We start from the raw sequence: 11,156 nt of genomic DNA, 5'->3' as shown, positions 1-11,156 counted from the left end.
CTTGAAGTCTGAGGGTATTTCGTCTGCCTCGTACATCTTGCTCACCAGGTGGTAGAGTTGGGACTTAGGTCTTCCAGTGCTCTGTCAAATTCTTCACACAGTATCATATCTCCCATTTCATCTTCATCTACATCCTCTTCTATTTACAAAATATTGCCCTGAAGTACATCGCCTTTGTATGGACCCCCTATATGCTCCTTCTGCTTTCCCTTCTTTGCTTAGGACTGGTTTTCCATCCGAGACCTTGATATTCACTCAGGTGGTTCTCTTTTCTGCAAAGGTCTCTTTAATTTTCCTGTAGGCAATATCTATCGTACCCCTGGTAATACATGCCTCTACATCCTTACATTTGTCCTCTAGCCATCCTTGCTTAACCATTTTACACTTCCTGTCGACCTCATTTGAGACATTTGTACTCCTTTTCGCCTGCTTCGTTTACTGCATTTTTATATATCTTCCGTTCATAAATTAAATTCAATATCTCTTCTTTTACCCAAGGATTTCTATTAGCCCTCGTCTTTTTACCTACTTGATCCTCTGCTGCCTTCACTCTTTCAACTCTCAAAGCGAGCCATTCCTCTTCTACTGTATTTCTTTCCCCTGTATCTGTCAATCATTCCTTAATGCTCTCTCTGAAACTCTCTACAACCTCTGGTTCTTTCAGTTTATTCATGTCCCATTTCCTTAAATTCCCACCTTTTTGCAGTTTCTTCAGTTTTAATCTACAGTTCATAACCAATAAACTGTAGTCAGAGTCCACATCTGCCCCTTGAAATGTCATACAATTTAAAATCTGGTTCCTAAATCTCTGTCTTACCATTTTATAATCTATCTGAAACCTGTCAGTATCTCCAGGCTTCTTCCATTTATACAACCTTCTTTTATTATTCTCGAGCCAAGTGTTAGCTATGATTAAGTTATGCTCTGTGCAAAATTGTACCAGGCGGCTTCCTCTTTCATTGCTTACCCCCAGTCCATATTCACCTACTACTTTTCCTTCTCTTTCTTTTCCTACTATCAAATTCCAGTCCCCTATGACTATTAAATTTTCGTCTCCCTTAACTATCTGAATAATTTCTTTTATCGCATCATACATTTCATCAATCTCTTCATCATCTGCCGATGTAGTTGGCATATAAACTTGTACTACTGTAGCAGGCGTGGGCTTCGTGTCTATCTTGGCCACAATAATGCGTTCACTATGCTGTTTGTAGTAGCTTACCCGCATTCCTATTTTTTTGTTCATTATTAAACCTACTCCTGCATTACCCCTATTTGATTTTATATTTATGACCTTGTATTCACCTGACCAGAAATCCTGTTCCTCCTGCCACCGAACTTCACTAATTCCCACTATATATAATTTTAACCTCTTCATTTCCTTTTTAAAATTTTCTAACCTTCCTGTCTGATTAAGGAATCTGGTATTCCACGCTCCGATCCGTAGAACGCTACTTTTCTTTCTCCTGGTAACAACGTCCTCCTGTGTAGTCCCCACCCGGAGATCCGAATGGGAGACTATTCTACCTCCAGAGTATTTTACCCTAGAGGACGCCATCATCATTTAACCAGACAGTAAAGCTGTATGCCCTCGGGAAAAATTACGGCTGTAGTTTCCCCTTGCTTTCAACCGTTCGCAGTACCAGCACAGCAAGGCCGTTTTGGTTAGTGCTACAAGGCCACATCAGTCAATCATCCAGACTGTTGCCCCTGCAACTTCTGAAAAGGCTGCTGCCCCTCTTCGGGAACCACATGTTTGTCTGGCCTCTCAACAGATACCCCTTCCGCCGGCCAGTGTGGCCACGCGGTTAAAGGCGCTTCACTCTGGAACCGCGCGACCGCTACGGTCGCTGGTTCGATTCCTGCCTCGGGCATGGATGTGTGTGATGTCCTTAGGTTAGTTAGGTTTAAATAGTTCTAAGTTCTAGGGGACTGATGACCTCAGATGTTAAGTCCCATAGTGCTCAGATCCATTTGAACCATAGATACCCGTCCGTTGTGGTTGCACCTGCGGTACTGCTATCTGTATCGTTGAGGCACGCAAGCCTCCCCACCAACGGCAAGGTCCATATTCATAGGGGGGGGGGGGGGGGGGGGGGGAAGTAACCCTCCTTATCTGTCCAAAATCTGTTTCTAGGATTTCTGGAGCATTTTTTATGTTTGCAATTAATTTTAGTTTTTTCTACATAAACGGTTAAACTTGCTTTGTTCGCTATTTGTTCTAAGAGATTGGTTTATATTTCTGCATTTATTAGGTTTTCACAAAGAATAGCAAAATCATCCGCAAATGCTAGATAGTGAATTTCTATACGTTTGTTCTTAGTCCTCACTGTCGTTAGCTCATATTTCTCTAATTTTTGCTTCTGTTCTCTTACTACTTTCTCTGAGACGCAGTTGAAAGCGAGTGGAGACAGGCCGTCACCTTGCCTTACACCTGTTTTTATTTTGAATGCCTTTGATATTTCATCCCGAAACTTTACTTTTGAAATGGTCTGCGAACGTTTCACGAATAACATTTGCTATTTTACATTTAATGACAAATTCTGAGATCACTTTATCTAGAGTTTTCATATCAACTAATCAAAGGCCTTGTTAAAATCTTTAAGTGTTACAATTCTACACTCCTGGAAATTGAAATAAGAACACCGTGAATTCATTGTCCCAGGAAGGGGAAACTTTATTGACACATTCCTGGGGTCAGATACATCACATGATCACACTGACAGAACCACAGGCACATAGACACAGGCAACAGAGCATGCACAATGTTGGCACTAGTACAGTGTATATCCACCTTTCGCAGCAATGCAGGCTGCTATTCTCCCATGGAGACGATCGTAGAGATGCTGGATGTAGTCCTGTGGAACGGCTTGCCATGCCATTTCCACCTGGCGCCTCAGTTGGACCAACGTTCGTGCTGGACGTGCAGACCGCGTGAGACGACGCTTCATCCAGTCCCAAACATGCTCAATGGGGGACAGATCCGGAGATCTTGCTGGCCAGGGTAGTTGACTTACACCTTCTAGAGCACGTTGGGTGGCACGGGATACATGCGGACGTGCATTGTCCTGTTGGAATAGCAAGTTCCCTTGCCGGTCTAGGAATGGTAGAACGATGGGTTCGATGACGGTTTGGATGTACCGTGCACTATTCAGTGTCCCCTCGACGATCACCAGTGGTGTACGGCCAGTGTAGGAGATCGCTCCCCACACCATGATGCCGGGTGTTGGCCCTGTGTGCCTCGGTCGTATGCAGTCCTGATTGTGGCGCTCACCTGCACGACGCCAAACAAGCATACGACCATCATTGGCACCAAGGCAGAAGCGACTCTCATCGCTGAAGACGACACGTCTCCATTCGTCCCTCCATTCACCCCTGTCGCGACACCACTGGAGGCGGGCTGCACGATGTTGGGGCGTGAGCGGAAGACGGCCTAACGGTGTGCGGGACCGTAGCCCAGCTTCATGGAGACGGTTGCGAATGGTCCTCGCCGATACCCCAGGAGCAACAGTGTCCCTAATTTGCTGGGAAGTGGCGGTGCGGTCCCCTACGGCACTGCGTAGGATCCTACGGTCTTGGCGTGCATCCGTGCGTCGCTGCGGTCCGGTCCCAGGTCGACGGGCACGTGCACCTTCCGCCGACCACTGGCGACAACATCGATGTACTGTGGAGACCTCACGCCCCACGTGTTGAGCAATTCGGCGGTACGTCCACCCGGCCTCCCGCATGCCCACTATACGCCCTCGCTCAAAGTCCGTCAACTGCACATACGGTTCACGTCCACGCTGTCGCGGCATGCTACCAGTGTTAAAGACTGCGATGGAGCTCCGTATGCCACGGCAAACTGGCTGACACTGACGGCGGCGGTGCACAAATGCTGCGCAGCTAGCACCATTCGACGGCCAACACCGCGGTTCCTGGTGTGTCCGTTGTGCCGTGCGTGTGATCATTGCTTGTACAGCCCTCTCGCAGTGTCCGGAGCAAGTATGGTGGGTCTGACACACCGGTGTCAATGTGTTCTTTTTTCCATTTCCAGGAGTGTATTTTTTGAGTTTGCAAGTCTGACAGATTACCGTCTTTAGGTGGAAATTCTATTCTCAGCAAGAACTGCCCTTTCTAAATCCACTCTTCTCCCAAATAGCTATCAAGTGTTGCTTCTACCTAGTTTAGTAATATTGTTGAAAATATTTTTAACGCACTGGCAACAATGATACATCTCTTTAGATATTTACATCATGCTTACAACCTTTCTAATGCAAAGGATGAATAACAGCCACTTTCCAGTCTTCCGGAACCTTTCCAATTTCCCATATTTCTTCAAACATGGTCGGATGGTTAGGTACAATTTTTGGTTTCAGCTGTAATACAGTTTACTCCACTGGCTTTGTTTTTTTTTTCAGGGTACTTATTGCTGCTTTAATTTCTTCAGCTGTAGGTGGTGGATCTACTTCTGTGTTTTCATGACGGTCTGGAAATTCCGTCTCGCAGTTAGGTTCTTCACAGTCCGATAGTTGTTCAAAGTACTTTCTTAGTATTTCTGAGTTCTGGGTATTGCTTAGGCCTATTTTACCATTTTCATCACAGAGTCAAACATTTGGAGCTTGGTTCCCTTTAGATCATCTTCAAGCATCCGATAGAAATTCCGCGTGTCATTTTTAACAAAGCTATTTTGTATGTCAAGATGTTGCGACTTCTCAAAAGATCATTTAGCACCCTTTATTATTCTTGCTGTTTCTTACTCTTGCTTTTTAAATTCATCAAGGTGCTCTGTCTTCCAAGAACATCTTCGTTTTTTCCACTGTTTTGTTCTTTCTGCATCTACTGTTTCACAGGCTTCATTCCACCAGGCGTCCTTTTTGATTTTTGTTGATCCAAATTCATCCTTCGCTGCCCTGTTGATTTCTTTGGATAATTCTTCCCATTTCCCTGATTTAGTTATTCAAATTTATTCTTGAAAATGTTTCATTGCCTCTTTTGTGGTGTTGAGCCTGTCTGTGTTATATGTAATCAATTTTTGCTTCCTCTTTTGGTTTTTATTAGGGAAAAGTTTAAGTTTCATTCTAGTCAGTCATGATCAGAGTCGACTTCCCTGTTTCTAGTTACTTTTACTTTCATGATTTCTTCAGCAACGCATTGAGAAATAACCACGCGATGTAACTGGAACTCCCCTAGTATTATGTTTGAAGATATCCATGTTTTTGCTTATCTTGGGAGGTTTTTTGAAGGAATTGAATTTTCTCATTTTGAGAGAACTGAAGGGGGATCAGTTCAATTGTTAAAAACTATTCAACAGCCAAGATTTCATTACATATTTTTTATTGAGACAACCTGCATCTACAGACTAAGCTGTCATTTTCAGGTCTTAAAATCTTTTGTTGTAAAATATGTGCATTTACGTTGACCTTACGCGAAAAAGATATTAAATGGATAAAAATAGCGCATTATAAAAGGTTTGTCATCTGTAAAATATTTAAAAGCATAAATCATCTTGTGCAACAGGTAATGCCTAATACATATTGCTCGCAGTTGCTTGTTGCGTCATACAAGCACGTTAGGCAATACCACAATTGTTTAGATATGCTGAACATATTGTATACAGTGCGAATCCACTTTAAATGGCGCATAAGGTAAAATTAAGTTGCTATTTAAAGTGGGCTCCCATTCTTTAGAATATGTCCAGCATATGTCAACAGATGTGTTATTGCCTAACGTGTTTGTATGGCGCAAGAAGCAACTGTGAGCAATATGTATATGAGCATAACTTGTTGCACAAGATGATTTATGCTTTTAAATATTTTACAGCTAACAAACCTTTTATAATGTGCTGTTTTTATCCAGTTGACATCTTGTAGGTAAGGTCAGCGTAAAATGAATATATTCTACAATTTTAAGACCTGAAGATGACAGCTTAGTCTTTAGAAACCGGTTGTATATTTTATGCGAGCTTGGCTGTTGAATGGTTTTTTGAAGGAAGTTGACATTAACTTCAGTTGATATGTTTTGCAAAGGTTAATAAGTCTTGTGCCATTTTTGTTCGTCCATTTATGGGCTGTACATTATCCTACTATTATCCCAAAAGTTTGCCCCCTCCCCTACTTGTGCGTTAAAATCCCCAAGAAGTATTACAATATTTGATTTTGGAATTTTTGATACCTTATTTAGTCATCCAAATGTTCCCAGAATGGGGGTGGTGAGTTCCTATGTGACCAAACTGCTGAGGTCATCGGTCCCTAGGCTTACACAGTACTTAATCCAACTTAAACTAACTTACGCTAAGGACAACACACACCTCCACGCCCGCGCGAGGACTCGAACCTCCAAGGAGGGGGGGGGGGGGGAGGGGGACCGTGACAATGCGCCCCAGACCACGCGCCTAGTCCGTGCGGCTTTCCATAATGCTTCTACTATACTCGGATTTTTTTTATTGTCGTTGTTAATTGGTGTGTGCCAATTAACAAAGGTACACTGCCTTTTTACATTTCATTCTGAGGAGAGAGAGTCTTTCTGAACTGGATTAAAATTCTGTAACGTTATTTACTAAATTTTTATGAATACAGGAGGCGGTACCAAGTACTGGGATGTCTTTCGTAATTTTTAATGCTGGTTTACCCCTAAAAATTTTGTGGTTTTTGGTTTCTGTAACATTTTCGTCCAAAAATCTTGTTTCTTGTACTGCTAAATTTGTAATACATGCTTATCTATGAGAATTTCAAGTTCTTTCTGTTTACCAATTATTAGTAATGACCTTGAGTTTGGAAGGATACCAACGATGCTCCGTCTCCTCCTTACCACAGATGTTGGGCCTCCCCAGAACTCTATGCCCCGATGCATTGCATAAAGCAGTGGCGGATTCCTCTTTCGAATTGCCACCTGGGATAGTAGTTACTTTTAGCGGACTTTCCGTTCTGCAATTGAAGATGTATATCGTACATGTTAGGATATAAATTGCATGATAAAATCGAATTGTTATTCCGGAATGATTATTTTTCATGGTTTCCTCCATTAGGTTCTTCCGCTCGCTCTGCCGTTGGGAGCTGGGATTCCGCCTCCGCCTTTGAGGCCGTTGACCGCGATTCACCTGCAACCCTAGGCAGGGACCCTGTAACCTTTCCCTCACTTATCGACCTTAATGACAGTAAAAATTGAACCGCATGTACCTAATGGAACTGGCGTTAATTAGATATTTGAGATTTGGGGAAAATTACGGTCGCCAGTCCTATGGACAACTACTATAATAACTGAAAAAGAAAGGTTATTGCACATATAATTAGCACTAAAAGCGTGGCAACTGAAGGTTGACACGTGTTGTGTGAAAACTGAATGTTTGTCAGAAGTAATAAATTTCGCTACACTCTGACTTAATTTAGCAAAAGAATTAATAAAACCAGAAAATTAAAAGTTAATTTAGTGACTGAAATTAATAGTGAACTTTGTTTCTGAAGCACTACGGAATTCAATAAAATAAGGTTAGCTTTGGGCTACCTCAACAATCATTTCAAAAGCTACTTGAATCTGTGCAATTTACAAATAAGAGATATAGCTTTGAACTTGAATTAAAGGATTCTGAATAATTAACAATAGTAAAATTTAGTACGTACCAAGCTGAGCTGCAGTCACAGGTAAGCTAAAATATGGTAACAAAACTCGCACTCTTAATTTGTGCTTGTGTAATCTAAATATGAATACCTTAACTGAACTTTGAAATCAAAGCAGTGAAATTGAATGATATTACTTTAATGCTGGCGTTTGAATTTCAACGACACTCGAGTTCATTTCGGAAAAGGAAGGGACCCTGCTTGGTAATGCAATTGGGACAATGAGCAACAAAGGTTCATGCTAAGTTGCTGTATTTTAGTGATGCTAATGGAATAGTTTGAAAAGCTGAGGTCTGCCATACAGTTCTAAAACTTAACGTACTTTCAGCCTTCCTTGTTGGTTAATTGAAGGTTTGAAGTCGTCGATCGGGGAGGTGGCGACAATCGCTCATTGTCGGCCGTCGCTGTTGCAGAAGCCGGATGTTGGCGCGCCTCCTTCTCGACACGGTCACCAGGCGAAACGGGCTCTCGATGCCTGCCTGCTATGCCTGCTAATGTTTCCCGTCCGCGACACCGTGCCAGAAACTATGATAGCAAGTCGAGCGCAATTACATGCTGCCAAACCCCGGAAGCGCGGCAACTCGCGGGAGCGTCACACAACACACCTGCTACACCGCCCTACTCCCGCCAGACCCCCTCTGCCCGCGCTCCACGCGGCAGAGTTAACACTACCAAAGATCCTAAACACTTTGGTTCTCCACACGACCTTTCGATGTAATCGTTCAAGAACATAGTTTTCCCTGCGCAAGACCCAGCGTAAAAATACAAATAATATTTACAAAACAAACGAATTATACATCGACATAAATGCATAAATATATATATATATATATATATATATATATATATATATATATATACAAATATTAAAACAATTACGATATATAAAGACACAGAAATGTCATATCTTCAGGTAACAAAATAAGGAAAAAAATTTATAGTACAATAGATGGAAATAGGAGGATGTGCATTTCCGGCGTTGCAACCCTCACAGGGTGCCGGATGGACCCAGGTTTTTTTGACGAGTTTGTGACTGCTCCCCCTCCTCGTTCCTCACCACTTGCGAGATGAGGCCCCGGACTTGGGACCGGCAATTGTATATTATCATTTTTTTATTTATTACGTATGGCATCAAGGACACATTACTTAGATTGAACAGCAATGGCGTTAATGTTAATGCTGTATACATAAAGTACAAATAAAATAAATTGCATTCATTCCTGATTAGGAAAGCCTTAAATTAAGTCTATAAGATAATATTATCCATGTGAATAGCACAAAATTTTAAAAAAAACGCTTGGATGAGTTACATATAAAGGAAAAAACGTTAAAAATGAAATGAGCGTGTAATATCGTTGGACGGGAGGCCCCTATTCGGGGAAATTCGGCTGCGAAGTGCAAGTCTTATTTCAGTCGACGCCACAATGGGCGACTTTCGCGCCGGTGACGAGGATCAAATGATGATGAGGACAACACAACACCCAGTCCACGCGTGGAGAAATCTCCAATCCGATCGGGAATCGAACCCGGGCCCACTTGCAAGGGAGGCGAGCACGTTTCCACCCAGCTAAGCAGGCGGACCGAAAAAAAGGTAATTTTTATAAACAGAATAGGTATTCTAAGTTTAAGATTGTAATAAATAAGGATATTCTTTAAATATTTGCAAGCACCTCGTTACAGCTCGATATCTGAAGTTTAGATCCAGGAGAATGCATCGTCACAGATCTCGTCTATCCAGGCAGAGTTCCAGCATAGTTCCACAGATGACATTCTGTGACCACGTGGTGTATTGTTTCTTACAGATATCCGCAGTCACACTTCGCACTTTCAGCGATTCCCCACTTGCATTTCAAGCCCTGGCACCTTCTGCGCTCGGTGCTTAAGCGATTTAAGGCGGCGCACAACGACCTAGGTAAGTGTAATCCAGCAGGGGCTAGTGTAGAATCGACAGTGAGAGCTTCAGAGTCAGGACTGGCTGCGTCAGTCATCCCGCCATGCACTTTTTGGCTGGAATCCTTCAGAAATGAGCCTTTTGCCATATCTCCAGGAGGGTTTCCTAGACTTCGGTCGTTGTCTTTGGGTGACGTCACAGTCCTGACGTGGTGGCAGCTCGGGATTTCTGGAACATTTCTCCCATGCCCTTTTCAGCTCAGCTTGCCGTTGTGTCTTCAGTGGTTCGATATTAGACAGAACAGGTAACCATTCTGCGGGTGTCGATTTTGGCAGATGTACTTCTCATGGCCACATTCAGTTGTGTACCAGCCGTGCCTGAATGAGCGCTATTCCACCATACTGGGCAGCAATATTCACCAACAGAATACACAGCTGAGAGGGCAGTTCTTTTCAGAACTGACGCCTCAGCTCCCCAACTTGTTCCAGACAGTTTGTGCAATATGTTGTTTCTGTTTCTCATTTTTTAGGCTGTTGCACTTAGGTGTTTTCTATATGTTTGGGAGCGATTCAAGGTCACGCCAATATATTTTGGGAATGGGTTATGTGACATGCAATTTGCGGTTTGTAGCCAGCGTGTCTATTACTCAGATGGAAGGTGGAACATTCAGTTTTGTTTTCATCTACTTTGAGTCACCATACGTTAAACAACTCATCTAGAGTTCGAAAATTCTGAGTGAGAGTCGTTTCCGAAGTTGTCAAATCATTAGTGTGGTTCGCCGAGACTATATCATCTGCGTAGATAAATGTTATTGCTTTTGTTTTTTGGTAAGTCGACAAAATATAAATTGAAACGTAGTGGGGCCAATACCGATCCGTGTGGCACTCTGTCATTTAAACTGTAGACCTTGCTCACTTGAGCATTTACTTTCAGGATGGCAGTTATCTTCGTTCTCTTCTAAAGATTTGGCAGTCTGATCAGCATGTTTAAGGAGCTCAGGGTATATGCCATCGAAACCACCCAATTTAGTACGTTTCAAGGTGTCTTAGGTTGAAACAACTTCGGCTGTAGAGGTTTTTTGTGGAAATTCGAAAGGCTGTTTTTGAGACGTTTTAGACTTTAAGTGATGTTTCATTCCATTGACTTTCTGTTTGTCGTTGTTTGTTGGCGTTCCTCTTAGACTGACAGTCCTGGCTGCTATTTCTTTAGGATTTATTTGTCTGGTAAGGTGTTATTAGTTCTTGTGGCACTTAGGTAGCTTCCTTAGTATGTTTCACGCTTTCTTTCTCGAGTGTCGGAAGGACATGTTTTCGTTTAGATCCCTCCATTTATTTTGCGTAGTTGAGTCTAGAGCCGAGTTCAGCTTATCTGCTACCTCGGTGTTTTGCGTCTTCTTAAATTCTTCATACAATTTCTGAAATCTAGGACTCCATCCGGGGATGTAGTCCTCCCTATAGCCCCTTGGAATACGTATCCTGGGAATGCAATGAATTAGGCTGACAAATCAGTCATAATGACTAATTTTAAGTGGAATAAAAACTGTATAGTACAGTCAACCTCTTGAGAGAAAATTTCTTAGTTGGCTTTTTTAAAGTTCCATCGTGGGTTTAGTGTAGACTTTACTGTTGGGATGTGGAATCCAAGAGGTCGGTGTTGGCTTCTAAGAAAAC

The sequence above is a fragment of the Schistocerca serialis genome, chromosome 9, assembly GCF_023864345.2.
Source record: "Schistocerca serialis cubense isolate TAMUIC-IGC-003099 chromosome 9, iqSchSeri2.2, whole genome shotgun sequence".
In the NCBI taxonomy this organism is placed as follows: Eukaryota; Metazoa; Arthropoda; class Insecta; order Orthoptera; family Acrididae; genus Schistocerca; species Schistocerca serialis.
The sequence above is the reverse complement of the archived record's forward strand: the minus strand, read 5'-3'. Positions refer to the sequence as shown.